The sequence below is a fragment of the Manis pentadactyla genome, chromosome 3 (assembly GCF_030020395.1).
Source record: "Manis pentadactyla isolate mManPen7 chromosome 3, mManPen7.hap1, whole genome shotgun sequence".
Lineage (NCBI taxonomy): Eukaryota > Metazoa > Chordata > Mammalia > Pholidota > Manidae > Manis > Manis pentadactyla.
In genome coordinates, this window is record NC_080021.1 from 64,454,903 (window position 1) to 64,473,619 (window position 18,717).

At 40.0% G+C, this 18,717-nt stretch overlaps 1 protein-coding gene and 1 pseudogene across 2 annotated transcripts in view; both read right to left on the reverse strand.

Annotated features, from left to right (window-relative positions):
* The window catches only part of KCNB2 (potassium voltage-gated channel subfamily B member 2), a 391,569-nt gene that overhangs the window by 31,101 nt on the left and 341,751 nt on the right, over window positions 1–18,717 (reverse strand). The gene's annotated exons all lie outside the window — the stretch shown is intronic.
* Window positions 2,647–4,426, reverse strand: LOC118912792 (dihydroxyacetone phosphate acyltransferase-like; annotated as a pseudogene).

The following is an 18,717-nucleotide window of genomic DNA, read 5'->3' on the forward strand; positions in this document are numbered from 1 at the left end:
ATGGGAAGCTTTTAGGTGGCCAGCCTGAAGGGAGAAAGAGGAGAGGAGAGAATCCTCCATAAGACTTTGTGAATTTAGCTCCAGAGTGCATTCTGTGGTCTGTAGTGAGCTTTAAAACTATTCAGTCACCTTCATTTGCAGAGCCTTGCGTAACTTGTATGAGTTTTTCAGAAACTTTTAAAGCCATTGGTTTTTAGGCCATTTAATAAACCATCTGATAGAACTGGAGTCAGAAACCAATGGCAAGTGAGGTTGATACTTGGCAGGTATTTTATGGTTTAAAGACAATCATAGATGGTTCTCTAGATCTTGTGGAAGATTCATTTATAGCTGCCTCCCATCCATCCATTCATCCACTCAGCCAGTGTTTATCTCTGCACAAGGCACAAGGAGTATAAAAGTGAGGACAAGGTTCCTGCTTGTGGAGATGCTGTATTCTGGTGAGGGATAGGGAGGGAGGAAGGAAAGGATAATGGAGGGAAGAAAAGTAAGGGGAGACAGGAGGGGGGCACTTGAGTGAAGGATTACAATACGATGTGATAAATTGTCAAGTATAAGTTCACATAATATGCTACGGGAGCATCAAAGAAGAAGCCCCCCACTTCCCACCAGCCTTTTTTTTTTTTAATAACAAAGCTACTCAGAGGCAAGCAGTGGAGCTAATTTACTTTTTATCTTTGTTTCTTTCTCTTGTCTAATTGTTAAAGAACTTGGAAATGTCCAAGGGTTATTTCAAGGTGTAGAAGAAAAATGGGGAGAAGTTAACATTATACAGAAAGTGGACAATCCACTTTGGTAACTGAATTGCAAAGAGTCTCAAACTATCTGTACAAACTTAAAATACTTTTTGTAGTTGCAACTTACTAGTTTTGTAATTCCTTGTAAGCACATCAATATTGAATAAAAACATATATAATTGGCAATGTAGCCAACTTGTGTATACAAAAGCAAGTTATTTAGATAATAGAAAGTTGAAAATGGAAAAAAAGATGGTATGAAAATAAAAAATGAGAAATGAAAATACTTAAACTATTCTCTACTTCTGAGCACCTTTAAAAAAATAACCTAGGGTCCTACTTTTACTTATATTATTACTCAGTGGCGTTTGGTCTGCTTTGGACTGCAGTTATTTGTTGATATATCTGTGTGGCTTTAATTCCCCTATTAGTGTGTAATCTCCATAAGGCCAAAGAGATGTGTCTTATCCATACAAGTACAACATAAAATTAAAATTTTGTTGAAAAAAAGAAATACATTTTTTGTTCTTAAACCCAGAATTGGTAGACAAAGAAACTCATATGTTATTTACTTGACCAAGATAGAGGGATTTGGCTTCTTCTATTTTGAGCTTCCACAGGGAAGATCACCTTTTCAGAGAGAACCTTCAATTTAGGATTGTGGAATATTTGAGAGGTATTTCTATCACCTTGAGTCTCTTTCTGTGGCAAGAAACTGACATGATTTCCCTTAAGTAGTTTTGAAGGATCAACTCAAGAGTGTCAATATTTGCTTTCAAAACAAGTTGAAACTAAAATGATTCCAGACTCTATGGGTGAATATAGCTAGAATTTTTACTCTTTGAGTTACTTAAAATTCCATAGTTACAGAAACTAGAATTTTAGTGCTATAAGGAAATGCAGAGATTGTCTAGAATTATCCTTATCTCTGATGTTAAGAAATAGGAGCATTCTCCAAGGACACAGGTTATGAGCAATACACTGGGACAAAAACCCTGATTTCCCCATTTATCTTTTATACTTCTTTATATTATTTATTTCTTCACACATGGAGAAAAATAAGACATAAGGAAATAAATATGCTAATTTCTCTTACTAGTCAGTCATCAGATAGAAAATCACAGAACAAGTCAGTAACATCCCAAATAATAATGGTAGATACAACCAGTATTCCTAAAGTATGTTATTTCCTAAATGCTGATAGGTCTTCTCTACAGCATTTGGGTTCTTCATTTATTTGTTCATTTAATAATTATTTTATGAATTTCAGCTCTATGTTAGGCAATAAGCTATATCAGAGTGAAATAATAGTAGACCTTTCCTCCATTAATCAAATAATTTGGTCAACTCCAGCCCTAACAGAGGGGATATCAATGTCCCTTCAAATGATCTAGCCTCTCTTTCAACCTTCTTAACTTCAATTCCCTTCCAATTCATCTGTCAGCTTCCATGGCACCACCAGGACCTTGCTATCATCCGACACTGCTCCATATCTGAATATTCAAACTCAAAGATTCTACACTCTGAACACAGTCTTTTTTTTTTTTAAGGACAAATAGATACCTTTAATTCTTATATGGAAATAAGGCTTAAACCATACAGATATATAAATCATTTTGCAATTTTCCTTTACGTGTTTGGATATATTCTTGCTCTTCCTGAAAGTAATTTGTTGTACATGTAGACAACATTAAACATATTATAATAGAGGATAGATAGCAAAGAGTCTGAAATAATCCAGGTACTTTTAGATGATTAAATAGATTGTAGATAGTGGCATTTAAAGAAATTTTCACTCATAGAGGTGTATGCTTTAGTGATAACATTGATGGAAATTTTAATTCTGCATTTATATTTTTAATACATTGCTTTTATTCAGACACCAGTATTTATTCAATGGACAGGACAATGAGGCACCCACTGAAAGTGGAAAGAGTATCAAATGTTCAGGGTAAGGCCAGAGTTTTATGCAATATACTTGAACTGGTTTGGGTTTTCCTTGTATCTTTCAATGCAGTCTCTGTCAATTAAGGATTCTTTTGCTTCTTCAGATCACTAGGCTCTTGTATTTTTGTTTTTTTTTTCTGAACATGTTTCCAAAAGACTGTTTTATTTTAAAACCCACACAGACTTGGAAACAAAGGCCTTTCTACCACTGTGGTGAAGATTACACTGACTGCTTCCATTGGTCACTTCTTTTCTCCACTGAGCTGACCGTTCTCAAAGTTGGATTATGCAAACATGGGCTTTTCCTTTTCTTCCATTTGCAGTACTAAGAGTTCTTGGATGACAGTAATTATATAACCCAATTTTCCATAAGTGTTTGGCAATTATTAAAGTTTTGCAATCACTGGTTTTCCTACTGGTATCTTTCCACCAAGCATTTCCTCTAATTTTGTTGTGGCAGGTTCATTCACATTAAATATATAGTCATTATTTAGCTGCTCCTTCTCTACCACACCTAACCACACAAAAGCTGCTAAGGCATTCTTCTGTATGTCAGAAGATAATACATCGTAACACTGCGAGGCACCTTGATCAAGAAGCTGACTTGTGAATTTTCTGATTCCAGCCAAGTACTGTTTCTTGGTGAAGTCATTATTTTCTTTCAAGAGGTATTTGCAAATTATCATGTAACCTTCCACAAAAGGGTTAAAGAGTCCTGTTAAAAATTCTAACACAGTATTTTCTTTCTCTGTAACTAGGATGTCCCTTGTTGTTACTTGTATGGTCTCAATTTTACAAAGCAGGAAACAGTCTTCTTCAAAGTCCTTTAATGTGTTTCCTGGAAGAAAGATAAATTCATCCAAAAACACATTGTGTAGGAAGTGAAAACAACTGTAGACATCCTCTTTCCTGAACCCAGGTGTCATCTGCAATGCTACAGCTACTAACGAAGGTGGGCCGAAAATGTTGAGCAACTAGTTTCTGTAAGCCGAGCAAATAAGGAGAGTGATACAATGGAAAATAAGTCTTTCACTGACCACTTCTGAATCTCCAGAGTCTACTTTGAGAATCACTTGGTCTTTGGTAAGACTGGCTATGTTGGAATGTAGAAGAATGCTGGACTGGATAACTTCTTCAGCAGGTTCATTACCGGGCCAACTGAGGAACCCCCCAAAGGCCTGGGCTAAATCTTTCAGCCATAAAGTCTTTTCCACCAGCACATCAAAGTCCATGGGTGGTCGGTTCTGAAGCAGAACAGCAAGTGTCAGGGACCATGGGCTCAGAATCAGGTTTTGAATTTGCTACAGCTGTATTTTATAGGCAACTTCAGTGACAAAGGCATCATGTCCTCTGACTGTTTCTGAGGAATATACCTTGGAACCAGGTTATATGGGCTCCGATTCATCCTGCCAGTAGTCAGAGTTCGAAGTGACACAGGGTCTCTAAAGTACACCCGGATGTTTCCAAAATTTTCAGAGAGAATCTGCCTGGCTTTCAACAGTCCAGTTGTAGATTCTTTTGGCTTAGGAATCCCTAGAAGCTCATACACATTAAAGGTTTCTTCCAATATCTTATCATAATTGATGCTAATTGGAACAAGGTAGGTATCAAAAACTTCTTTTGAAAAACGGTTCCATCACAATATTCAAAAGACCAAATTTAGGAGTCAGTGTCTTAGCTGAGTGGCTTCTTGTCTCTTCGAGGAAAAATTGAGCAGGAGCATAATAACCATTCCGTAACATAGTTTTACATATTCAGAGAATACAGTCCAGTAGAGTTTATTGCCACCGAAGGTGCGTCGCATGAAAAAGGCACCTGACATCCGTAGCAGCTCACCAACCATCTTCATTCCCAGGAAGTCCATTCCTGCTGGTATGACTGGTACAGGTAAATCATAGTTGTATAAAATAAAAGACAACATCAGAAACTCAATGTAACTTCGATGACTAGGCAGCAGAACAACTTGATGTTCCTGGATGGCTCGTTGTAGTTTCTGAATACCGTCTTCATTTACACACACTTTTTGAGAATATTTGTTTAAATATTTTGCTCAGGGCAAAGGCAAAAAACCGGATGGCTCCCAGACGCAGTTTGTGGCTCATTTCATCCAAAATCTCACAAGCTTCCTCTTGGAGGACATTAACAGATTGAAAGGATTCCTTGGAAAGCTGTTGAATGACACAGTGAACCTCTTCAGAATTGAGAACATTACATTTAATATCACTTGGCTTACAAGGAGTAAATTCCCTTATAGACATTTCATTGCAAATTTCAAGTCACTGACATGCCTCCTCTCCTCTAAAACATCTTCAAACTCATCCCACTTTCTCCGTTCCTTCGAGTAGAGGAGCCCAGCAGCGTTGGGACTGGTGGAGTTGACGGAGAAGCAAGAGTTGGATGAACTGGAAGAACCCACGGTGCAGCTGCCGTCCCGGTCAGAGTCTGGATTCTTTGCTATGCGGTGGCGGTGGTAGTGCTGGCGGGGGCGGTTCTTCCACGCCGGGCTGCCCCACCTCGCCCAGGGCGGCGGAACCCTCTGCGGCCGCTCCCGGGAACCCTGGGCACCGCCATCTCAGCCAGGACGGAAGCCGCGCGGGGACCTGCAGTGTGCGCGCAGCCGGTGGACCCCGGAAGCCAGTAGGCTCTTGTTTTTGCACTAACTTCCTTCCCTCTGTTGCATAGAACTTCCTTGTTTCTTCTAGGAATTTATTCTCAAAAGATTCTTGGTAAATTTGCAAATCAGAAAGCATATTTAAAAGTCTTTGAATCAAACATCGATCAACCGCATCACCATTTCTTTCTTTCTCAATCAACAGGAGAGTCCCATCTATAGTCTTGCTCTGAAAGTTCTGATCACAAATTATGTGTGCTTTAAATAATTAATTCAAGCCCCGTGCCCCAAACGGAAGATAACACTGGCATCCGAAAAATGTAAGTTCTATCTAGGAACAGAAAATGTTCCTAATCATGATCATTTGTCTGCAATGATTTTGCCAGCATTTATCAATTTTCTTTAGAAAAGAGTCACTATCCAAAAAATTCTCTCTGAACTGCTGAACTTGTGCCTTTATGTGCAGTTCACAAAGCCACTTCAGTTGTTTATACAAGTTTGCAGATAAATTGTAGGAGCAAAAGTTTTCAACAATCTGATAGAGTTCTTACAGGGAGTATTTAATGGTGACATTGTTCTGGATAGCTTGTATAGCCTCTTTTAATTTTTGCCATGTTTCTTCAGTTTTCCAGCATCAGAGGTTAATCTTTAAATTTTTTGATTACCAACTTCTTGACAGATCCAATGCCAGACTTGATACTGGAAAAACTGGACAGAGTCATAGAGGCTTCAGTCAAGTCATCTGTGTGGAGGTCTGCAGCCACAGAGAAAATTATCAAGTTTCTGTTTTTAAATTGCTCTTCTTCCTCAGAGGCAGGAGCAGATGAAGATGACGGTGAGTCTTCTTCAGCCATTTTCACATTAAGCCCTCTGCATAAAGCGAAGAACTACCTGATCGCAGTTTTATATCCATCTAGCTTCCCCATTGTTCTGCTCCCACAAAACCTATCTTGTGCTCTTCATCACGATCTTCTGCCCTTCACTCCTTCCTGTTTAGATCCTTCTTAGCTTCATTTCCTTCTTCTTCTAGTCTAGACTTCACTCTCTTGCCAATACCTTCAATTCCATTGACCCCTGTATGTCTGCCACCCCAGCCTTGCCATAGATTAATCCAACCATTTATCTTTTTAAAGTCTTATGCTTGGTCTTTGGGCCACTGCTGAAGAAATCTGCCTGCCTGATGCTAGGAGAAACTGAAAGACTAGAGTCTAGGCTAAGCCCTGACCTTCAACATACTGCTGAATAACTCCATCCTACCTTGTTGCTCAATTTCCTCTTCAGCTATCTCAAAATTTCCCTGCTTCCCTTAAGACACCAATTCCACACCTCCCTCTTTCTCTATTCACTGATGACCTTATTTTCTACGGCAACAGAAAACAGAAGCATGAGACTCAAAGTATCTCAGCTTCCTAACTTGCTTCTCCAAGATAACATCACCTGCGCTTGACTTCCATTGCTGCTGGAAATGCAAAATGGTGCACCCTCTGTGAAAGGGAATTGGCAGCACCCAGCAAAGGGCATATACCTTGAGTCAGCAAACCCACTTCTTGGAATCTATCTGAAAGATAAAATGGCAAAAGCACAAAGAGACCTATGCACAAGGTTATTACTTCTAGTACTGCTGTAAGAAGAAAAGATTGGAAACAGCCCACATGTCCCCGAGTACCGTAAACCATGGCACATGCACAACATGGCACTGCACAGCTGCAGAAAGGAATGGGGACATTCCCCCAGCCTGGATCTTCAGGATCCATTCAGGGAAAAAGTAAGGGGTGGAAGAGAGTTATCATATGCTACTTTTGGTGTAAAAAAGGCAGCGAGGATGGGAATCTATATACTTGCTTATATTTTCAAAAAGGACTCACACATTGCCTATTGCTTGAATGTTTCAGGACAGGTGTCTGCCTCTTTTTTGGAAACTCTGCTGCTGTTTCTTGCCAATAATTTGCTAAAATGCACATTAGATTGCTATTTCCCTTGGATATTCTGCCACCCCCTCCTCACCACATTGCCAGAGTGATGCTGTGTAGCAGGATGCTGTGCTCTCCCAGTGGACTCCAGCTCTCTGTCCTTGCTTGGCTGGCTCTTTGTATTCCCACAAGCCTCTCTGACCTGCTGCTTCAGGCTGGAGCAATGCAGAGGCCAAAACAATGAAATAAATCATGGATTCAAAAGCAACCTATAGGCAATCAGGACTACTAAAATTACTACTTGCGAGAAGTGCTCAGGTAAAGCAACTTCAGTTGGGAAAATCACTTCCCTGGAGCTTAAAGGGTAAAGTAAGCTGACAGGCTTTCACTGGGAGAAGTCTGCAAATTAAAGAAAGTTTAGAATAAATTTATTAGAAGCCAAACTTATTGCTATAGTGAAAAAAACCCTTAGAATTCCATTGGCTTGATGTAGTACTAAGTCTATAGTTAATACTAAGGAAATAGTTACTGAATATTTGTTGAATTTAAACAGCTTTTATAAAGTTATCTGAAAAGTAAAGTAGTGTTCATAAGCCCATGAAGAAACAACCTTTTCAAATAAATATCTAAATTGGGAAAGAATGTGAAAGAGCAAGGGAAACTTCTGGCTTGGTTTGATAAGAGCCCTGGCTTCATTTCAATACATTTAGTAACTATAGTTTAAGCTAATGTTGCTTTGACCTCTGTAATACAATCCAGGGAATAACTACTCCAGACAATATAAGAGGCCCACTTTTCAATGCCAGTGGTGTTTTGTGCCTAGAGTTATGATCTGCCAGACACCTCAGTGGTTACAAAAGAATCCTCCTCAGTTCCCTCCAAATCTGTTAGTCCTTGTTAGACATGTAAATCCTTTTGAATTCCATGGAGATATAAATCCCCATTAAAAAAACAAAATTTCAAATATGAAATGAAAAACAAGCAAGACAGTTCCCAGAGTCCAAAGGGCTGCTTTAAGAGAGCCCTAGCAAGCCCTGAGAATCTGGGCTCTCACAGGAGCACACAGGTTTTCTAAATGCCCAGGGCACTTCTGTCTTTCCATCAGGGTCTGTTACAGTCGCTTACAAGACAAAGCAAGTCCTCCTATATCTAATAGGGTGTATCTAAGAAATCAAAGTTGTGGATCACGGGAAGATGGCTGTGTGAGTAGTTCAGAGGAAATCTCCTCCCCTAAACATATATATTTATGAAAATACAATAAATACAACTACTCCTAAAAGAGACACCAGTGGATGTAGTACAACAGCCAGGATACATCTACATCTGTGAGAACTCAACATCACATGAAGGGGGCAAGACAAAAGCCGCGGCCAGGCGGGACCTGAACGCTCCCCCACCCCAGAACCCGGCGGGAAGAAAGGAGTCAGAACGGGGAGGGAGTGAAAGCACAGGACTGCTAAACAACAGCTCTAGAAATCCGCACCCGGAACACAGACACAAGGTGCACGGGGTGCTGGATATTAGAGAAATGGAAAAACAAAACCTGTGGGCAGGTCCCCGCAACTGGCACCCCTGAGACAAAAGAAAAGTGAGTGCTTTCTGCAAGTCTTAAAGAGACAGGGACCCCATTGCTGGATGAAGTTGCCCCAGCACACTCAGCCATCAGATGGGAATTCCGGGGAAACTTAGGTGCCCTAAACCCCGGGGAGGCAGTGCAGCTCTGAAGCCCCTCACAGCACTAAGCAGCCTGCCAGTCATTCCTCCAACTGGCGTGGACACCGACACACTGGCCCAGTAGTGGGAGAGTGGCAGCGCGCGCCGGGGGCGGAGGCGCCAGAAGGGATGGGGAGCATATCCGTGTGCCAACAGTGCCAGAAGGGACCAGGAGAGGCTTGTGCGAGCCCACAGTGGCATGACCGAACAGCCTGAGTGCGCCTCGTGCGCACTGGCGGCAGTGGAGCCAGAGGAGCCCGGTAGAGGTCCGTGCGCACCTGCAGTGGAGCCAGAGGGAACAGGCACGCTCCCATCAGCCAACCGGAATCCCAGCCCAACGCACAGCTGCCCAGGCCAGACCCAAAGGCCACTGCTGGCACACAGCTGCTTGGCAGGGGTGCTGCTAGCATGGAGGAGTGCACCTGGTGTGCCTGCCACTCCCCGCAGGGCTCCATGCTGCTCTGACGGAGACCCCACCCACAGCAGCTTAGGGGACTAACCCAGTGGCTGCTCCAGGAGTGCGGGTAACCATCACAGTCAGTGGAGAAGGGCAAGGCATCCAGCAAGCAGGAAAGGACTTTCTTCTCCCAGCTGACATACCCGCAACCTGCCTACAGTCACCGCTATCACCATGAAAAGGCAAAAAAATTTAGTTCAGTCCAAGACAGTTCAAACAACACCTGAGAAAGGATCTGCAGAGGCAGACCTAACCAGTCTCCCTGAAAAAGAATTCAAAATAAAAATCATAAACATGCTGACAGAGCTGCAGAGAAATATGCAAGAGCTAAGGGATGAAGTCCGGAGGGACATTAGAGATGTCTGGAGGGAGGTTACAGAAGTGAAAACAAACTCTGGAAGGACGTATAAGCAGAATGGATAAGATGCAAGAGGCCACTGATGGAACAGAAACCAGAGAACAGAAACACATAGAAGCTGACGCAGAGAGAGATGAAAGGATCTCTAGGAATGAAACAATATTAAGAGAACTGTGTGACCAATCAAAAAGGAACAATATCCGCACTATAGGGGTACCAGAGGAAGAAGAGAGAGAAAAAGGGATAGAAAGTGTCTTTGAAGAAATAATTGCTGAGAATTTCCCCAAACTGGGGGAGGAAATAGTTGCTCAGACTACGGAGGCACACAGAACTCCCGAGAGACAGGACCCAAAGAGGACAACACCAAGACACATAATAATTAAGATGTCAAAGATCAAGGACAAGGACAGAGTATTAAAGGCAGCCAGAGAGAGAAAAAAGGTCACGTACAAAGGAAAACCCATCAGGCTATCATCAGACTTCTCAACAGAAACCTTACAGGCCAGAAGAGAATGGCATGATTTATTTAATGCAATGAAACAGAAGGGCCTTGAACCAAGGATACTGTATCCAGCACGATTATCATTTAAATATGAAGGAGGGATTAAACAATTCCCAGACAAGCAAAAGTTGAGAGAATTTGCCTCTCACAAACCACCTCTACATGGTATCTTAGAGGGACTGCTCTAGATGGGAGCACTCCTTAAAAGAGCACAGACCAAAACACCCAACATATGAAGAATGGAGGAGGAGGAAAAAGAAGGGAAAGAAATAATCATCAGACTGTGTTTATAACAGCTCAATAAGCGAGTTAAGTTAGACAGTAAGGTAGTATACAAGCTAACCTTGAACCTTTGGTAACCACGAATCTAAAGCCTGCAATGGCAATAAGTACATATCTTTCAATAATCACCCTAAATGTAAATGGACTGAATGTGCCAATCAAAAGACACAGAGTAACAGAATGGATAAAAAAGAAAGACCCATCTGTATGCTGCTTACAAGAGACTCACCTCAAACCCAAAGACATGCACAGATTAAAAGTCAAGGGATGGAAAAAGATATTTCATGCAAACAACAGGGAGAAAAAAGCAGGTGTTGCAATACTAGTATCAGACAAAATAGACTTCAAAACAAAGAAAGTAACAAGAAATAAAGAAGGACATTACATAATGATAAAGGGCTCAGTCAACAAGAGGATATAACCGTTATAAACATACATGCACCCAAAGCAGGAGCACCAATATATGTGAAACAAATACTAACAGAATTAATGGAGGAAATAGAATGCAATGCATTCATTTTGGGAGAATTTAACACACCACTCACTCCAAAGGATAGATCCACCAGACAGAAAATAAGTAAAGACACAAAGGCACTGAACAACACACTAGAACAGATGGACCTAATAGACATCTATAGAACTCTACATCCAAAAGCAACAGGATACACATTCTTCTCAAGTGCACATGGAACATTCTCCAGAATAGCCCACATACTAGGCCACAAAAAGAGCCTCAGTAAATTCCAAAAGATTGAAATCCTACCAACCAACTTTTCAAACCACAAAGGTATAAAACTAGAAATAAATTGTACAAAGAAAGCAAAAAGGCTCACAAACATATGGAGGCTTAACAACATGCTCCTAAACAATCAATGGATCAATAACCAAATTAAAATGGAGATCCAGCAATATATGGAAACAAATGACAACAACAACACAAAGCCTCAACTTCTGTGGGACTCAGCAAAAGCAGTCTTAAGGGGAAAGTATATAGCAATACAGCCATATTTAAAGAAGGAAGAACAATCCCAAATGAATAGTCTAATGTCACAATTATTGAAACTGGAAAAAGAAGAACAAATGAGGCCTAAGGTCAGCAGACAGAGGGACATAATAAAGATCAGAGAAGAAATAAATAAAATTGAGAAGAATAAAACAATAGAAAAAATCAATGAAACCAAGAGCTGGTCCTTTGAGAAAATAAACAAAATAGATAAACCTCTAGCCAGACTTATTAAGAGAAAAAGAGAGTCAACACACATCAACAGAATCAGAAACGAGAAAGGAAAAATCACGATGGACCCCACAGAAATATAAAGAATTATTAGAGAATACTATGAAAACCTATATGCTAACAAGCTGGAAAACCTAGGAGAAATGGACAATTTCCTAGAAAAATACAACCTTCCAAGGCTGACCCAGAAAGAAACAGAAAATCTAAACAGACCAATTACTAGCAACAAAATTGAATCAGTAATCAAAAAATTACCCAAGAACAAAACCCCCGGGCCAGATGGATTTACCTTGGAATTTTATCAGACATACAGAGAAGACATCATACCCATTCTCCTTTAAGTTTTCCAAAAAATAGAAGAAGAGGGAATACTCCCAAACTCATTCTATGAAGCCAACATCACCCTAATACCAAAACCAGGCAAAGACCCCACCAAAAAAGAAAACTACAGACCAATATCCCTGATGAACGTAGATGCAAAAATACTCAACAAAATATTAGCAAACCAAATTCAAAACTACATCAAGAGCATCATACACCATGACCAAGTGGGATTGATTCCAGGGATGCAAGGATGGTACAACATTAAAAAATCCATCAACATCATCCACCACATCAACAAAAAGAAGGACAAAAACCACATGATCATCTCCGTAGATGCTGAAAAAGCATTCGACAAAATTCAAAATTCATTCATGATAAAAATTATCAGCAAGTGGGCATAGAGGGCAAGTACCTCAATATAATAAAGGCCATATATGATAAAACCACAGCTAACATCATACTGAACAGCGAGAGGCTGAAAGCTTTTCCTCTGAGATCGGGAACTAGACAGGGATGCCCACTCTCTCCACTGTTATTTAACATAGCACTGGAGGTCCTAGCCATGGCAATCAGACAAAACAAAGAAATACAAGGAATCCAGATTGGTAAAGAAGAAGTCAAACTGTCACTATTTGCAGATGACATGATATTGTACATAAAAAACCCTAAAAACTCCACTGCAAAACTACTAGAACTAATATCGGAATTCAGCAAAGTTGCAGGATACAAAATTAACACACAGAAATCTGTAGCTTTCCTATACACTAACAATGAACGAATAGAAAGAGAAATCAGGAAAACAATTCCTTTCACAATAGCATCAAAAAGAATAAAATACCTAGGAATAAACCTAACCAAGGAAGTGAAAGACCTATACCCTGAAAACTAGAAGACAATTTTAAGAGAAATTAAAGAGGTCACTAACAAATGGAAACTCATCCCATGCTCGTGGCTAGGAAGAATTAATATCGTCAAAATGGCCATCCTGCCCAAAGCAATATACAGATTTGATGCAATCCCTATCAAATTACTACCAACAGCATTCTTCAATGAACTGGGACAAATAGTTCAAAAATTCATATGGAACCATCAAAGACCCCGAATAGCCAAAGCAATCCTGAGAAGGAAGAGTAAAGTGGGGGGGGGGGATCTCGCTCTCCAACTACAAGCTCTACTACAAAGCCACAGTAATCAAGACAATTTGGTACTGGCACAAGAACAGAGCCACAGACCAGTGGAACAGAATAGAGACTCCAGACATTCACCCAAACATATATGGCCAATTAATATATGATAAAGGGGTCATGGACATACAATGGGGAAATGACAGTCTCTTCAACAGATGGCGCTGGCAAAACTGGACAGCTACATGTAAGAGAATGAAACTGGATCACTGTCTAATCCCATATACAAAAGTAAACTCCGAATGGATCAAAGACCTGAATGTAAGTCATGAAACCATAAAACTCTTAGAAAAAAACATAGGCAAAAATCTCATGGACATAAACATGAATGACTTCTTCATGAACATATCTCCCCAGGCAAGGGAAACAGAGGCAAAAATGAACAAGTGGAAGTATATGAAGCTAAAAAGCTTCTGTACAGCAAAGGACACCATCAATAGAACAAAAAGGTATCCTACAGTATGGGAGAACATATTCATAAATGACAAATCTGATAAAGGATTGACATCCAAATAAAGAGCTCACACGCCTCAACAAAAAAAAAACCCAAATAATCCAATTAAAAAATGGGCAGAAGAGCTGAATAGACAGTTCTCTAAAGAAGAAATTCAGATGGCCAACAGACACATGAAAAGATGCTCCACATTGCTAGTCATTAGAGAAATGCAAATTAAAACAACAATGAGATATCATCTCACACCAGTAAGGATGGCTGCCATCCAAAAGACAAACAACAACAAACGTTGGCTAGGCTGTGGAGAAAGGGGAACACTCCTACACTGCTGGTGGGAATGTAAATTAGTTCAACCATTGTGGAAAGCAGTATGGAGGTTCCTCAGAATGCTCAAAATAGAAATACCATTTGACCCAGGAATTCCACTTCTAGGAATTTACCCTAAGAATGCAGCAGCCCAGTTTGAAAAAGACAGATGCACCCCTATGTTTACCGCTGCACTATTTAAAATAGCCAAGATATGGAAGCAACCTAAATGTCCATCAGTAGATGAATGGATAAAGAAGAGGTGGTACATATACAGAATGGAATATTACTCAACCATAAGAAAAAAACAGATCCTACCATTCGCAACAGCATGGATGGAGCTAGAGGTTATTATGCTCAGTGAAATAAGCCAGGTGGAGAAAGACAAGTACCAAATGATTTCACTCATATGTGGAGTATAAGAACAAAGGAAAACTGAAGGAACAAAACAGCAGCAGAATCACAGAACCCAAGAATGGACTAATAGTTATCAAAGGGAAAGGGACTGGGGAGGATGGGTGGAAAGGGAGGGATAAGGGCGGGGAAAAAGAAAGGGGGCATTACGATTAGCATGTATAGTGCGTGGGAGGCACGGGGAGGGCTGTGCAACACAGAGAAGACAAGTAGTGATTTTAGAGCGTCTTACTACGCAGATGGACAGTGACTGTGAAGGGGTATGTGGGGGGGACTTGGTGAAGGGGGGAGCCTAGTAAACATAATGTTCTTCATGTAATTGTAGATTAATGATACCAAAAAAAAAAAAAAAGAGGGAAAAGAAATCAAAGTTGCAAATGAAGAATACAATACCAGGGTGAGAATTTCTTTTACTGATAGAATTTTACATTGATTTCCCATATTTAGGATTCATTTAAAACAGTGCCATCCTCCTTCCCCAAGCAATGTTTTCAAGGGTTAGATCAGGACAACCCAAATGCAGGTGGGGTGGGGGAAGTGCCAGAAGAGGAGTTTTGAATTAATGACTTTTGGAGAAGTAGATAATCAATCTGAATAATTAGGATCAAGCCTCAAGCTTCAGTTCTGCATGGTTGTGGTGTTCTGGTCAAGGAGCTAATTTTAAATGATTAGTTGCTACTGTCTTTTAAGTAGGTTCTTAAATAAAACACTTAATCTTGATGAGTACACATGCAAAACAAAGAGAGGGGATTGAAATATTCTGTGGGTAATTCAAGCTGAAGAGGACATACTTCAAATATCTTGATCGTGGCAAAAGTTATCTAATTTGATGTTTAGATAATTTCTTACCTTTTCTATTATCCTGCTAAACTGGATAAGTTAGCATCTGGAGGCTTTAATGATCCAGTTTTATTATTATAATATTAAAGAGTAAAATTAGTTAGATAATTTTCTCATTTTCACTTGATTTTGTATTGTTTTATTAGTTTTTTCTATTATCTACAGAGTCAAGTTCAACAGAAATTTAGAGGGCCACTATATTCTGGGTATAAGGAAGTACATCACATTAATAAGGTATAGTCTCTGTCACAGTATGGGTACATTTATAAGAAAGATTAAGGTAATTTCCTGTATTGTAATAATATAATGAAAAAATTTGATCTGGAAGTGTTTAGAATTTGGATAATGCACTTATCTTACTTAAATCTGTGCATTTGTAGGCACAGCCATAGACTGTATTTTCCTTCCATAAGGCTATTCCAATTTCCTACCAGCTCAGAACCACATTAAGAAATGATTTTAAATGCCTATCAGAGGTGAACAGGTATTGACAACAAAAGGAAAAGGGAATTTTCTGTTCCTGATGCCTGCATCAGGCTGACAATACAAATTTATCTGAATGACTCACATCTTGACTTTTTCTAGTGACAGAGCCGAGATCTAAAAGAACCCTCAATTAAGGCACTATCAAAACCAGTCATTTTGGGAACATACTCGGAGAAGGAGAATTTCTGACTTTTAAATACAATGATTTCTTTTGAAATACTTTCTGGATCACTGGAATCAGTGTATTTAATCTTATAATTTAATGCTCAACCATCTGACATTGTGAGGCTGACAATATTAAACTGTATTACGATGACCTTTGTATGGTTAGATACACATGTATCTTATCTGCACAAATGTATAAAAGCAGACATTTCATATGTATGTATGAAGACTCACACGTGATTAGGACTCTGAAAAGGCTACTTTGCCCAACATCTCAGCTGTCATTAGAGTGCTTCATTTATTTCAATCATGAAATACCATTTAATGTTGACTTTGTAAAAGACAGTAGACTTGCAGGTGGAGTGGACACAAAGGGGAAAGTTACATGTTACATCTGCCCCTTGGGAGGAGAAAATTGAAAGAGTGACAAATGGGGACCCCACCACAATTCCCAGAGCCAAGAATACAGGTGATGGTATCCTCCCCAAACTGCTTATAGAGCAGACAAACAGGGACAGTGTGGACTTTCTGGAAGAGGGACTGGCTGAAACGTGCCATCAGAGTCAAGCTTATTAAATATCAATAGCCACTTATGAGGATTTCCTGAGCTTTCTCTTAGTCGGGAACATTCAGCAAAACAAAACGCTGCCAGAGTATAGATTATGCTTCATCACAGCTCCTCTCAAAGGCCCAAGGAAGTTTATGGAAACTTACTTTGGAAACTTGAAAAAAATAAAAGCTCAAGGATATTATGCTCTGCTAATTTTATATGCTGTAAGTGACAACGTAAATGGTTATGAAATATAGCCTTTTAAAATTAGGAACACAATCTATCCCCAACTCAGCAGTCATATTAATTAGCCCAAATAATTTTAAATTTATGCAGAAATCATTCCCAAACGCTCTGTCCCCTGTACTAATTTAGGCAGGCCTCTGGTCATGAGTGTTGGCCTCAAAGATTTTAAGAGTTTTGTTCTGTCTTATCTTCTGAAGAAGATTTTCAATCATAGGTGGTTTGGACCAAGATTTGTGTCCTCTGTGGAACCTTGAGCCTGTGACCCCACTCCATTTTCATCTCCCGCAGCTGTACCTCTTATACCTCTTAACTTACTCCACACTGTGGAGCTTTAGACTATTGGATTAATTTTTTGTTACTGCTGTTAACAACTTCCACCAACTTAAACAACTCAAATTTATTATCTGTCAGTTCTGTAGTTCTGAAGTTTGACACCAGTTTCACTGGGTTAAAATTGAAGTGTGTCGATAGGGTTGTGTGTCCGTTTTAGGAGGCTCTAGGGACAATTCATTGTCAGGCTCTTTCCAGCTTCTCAAGGCCCACTAGTATTCCTTGGGTCATGGCCTCCTCCATCTTCAAAGCTAGCAATACTGCGTCTCTCTGTGCCTTTCTTCTATTGTTCCATCTTTCTATGATTCTCTTCTGATGCCATCTTCAACTTTCAAGGGCCTTGTAATTGTGTGGGGCTCACCTGGATATTCTAGCATAATCTCCTTATTTTAAGGTCATCTGGTTAGTAACCTTAATTCTATTTGCATCCGTAATTCCCTTTCACCACATATGTAACATACTGATGGGTTCTGAGGGATGCAGACATCTTTGAAGTACTGTTATTTGGCCTATCATATTATTGTAGAAGGCCAAGTATCATTCTGCTGTGTTCATTGATTATTTCATGACTGTTGGTCCACTTCTCAACTACCTTCTTGGGGCAGGTCCTAGTGGATCTTAGGAGTATTTGTTATCTCGGTTCTTGCAGTTAAGAGATCCAAGGGAAAAGAACATGAAAATGCTTGCCTGAATATTTGTAATACTTTTCAGATGTCTTTCCCTTAATTCTAAGGTTTACCCATGCCATCAAGCCTGTCTTCACTGAGTATCCAGAGTCTCTCAAATAAGCAATTCAAACCTGTCGTAAATTGCCATAGGTGCCTCATAAGTGAGACCCTTGGGGAGGCTGCTGAGGTGTCAAAGAGGCCTCTTGATGGCCATGCTGCAGGGGAATAAGTCCCGTGAGAAGGTGATGTAACGCTATGTAATCCGATATAATCGGCAGATCATTCATTCATTCTAAGAATTAGTGCATAGTCACAATCCTAACTAGAATGGTTAAAACATTAAAATAAATCATAAATCAAATCAAGTCCTTCCTCTTAAAATCTTCCAATGGCTTCTCTCAGATTTAGAGTGAAATGCAGACTCCTTGTGCAGGCCTGTAAAGCCCCACATGGCCTTTCACCTCCCCCTCGGACCTCATCCCCTCCACTCTCCACCTAGACCCCAGACCTCTGGCCAAGCTCCCTCCCACTTTTAGTATATTTGCTTCTCTTTATACCTAAAATGCTTGTCCTGTAGACTGTCACATCGCGGGCTTCTTCTTGTCATTCAGATCACATGTGACTCTTACTGAGACTTTCATCATCCCCCTACCCTAAACCCTTATTTCAATTCCTGGCATGGCACTTACCACTCTCTGAGATTTTTCTTGTTAATTAGAAAGTAAGTAAAGTGTGAATCTGGCTTGCTGCTGTATCCTTTGTGCCCAGAATAGTGCCTGGAGAGGGTAGGGGCTCCATACTTATGGATGGCATGAAAGAATGTGCAATTGGATTTAGATATGTCTTTATTATTGCACCATTTGGATGGGCACACTACTCAGTTGCAAAGCTGATTTTATTATGTCATAGAATCTACTCTGTTCTCCATGAACATTTCTTCTATTCAATGTCCATACAGGAAATCAGTTCAATCAAACTATTTGGCTTTTAAGTTTCTAT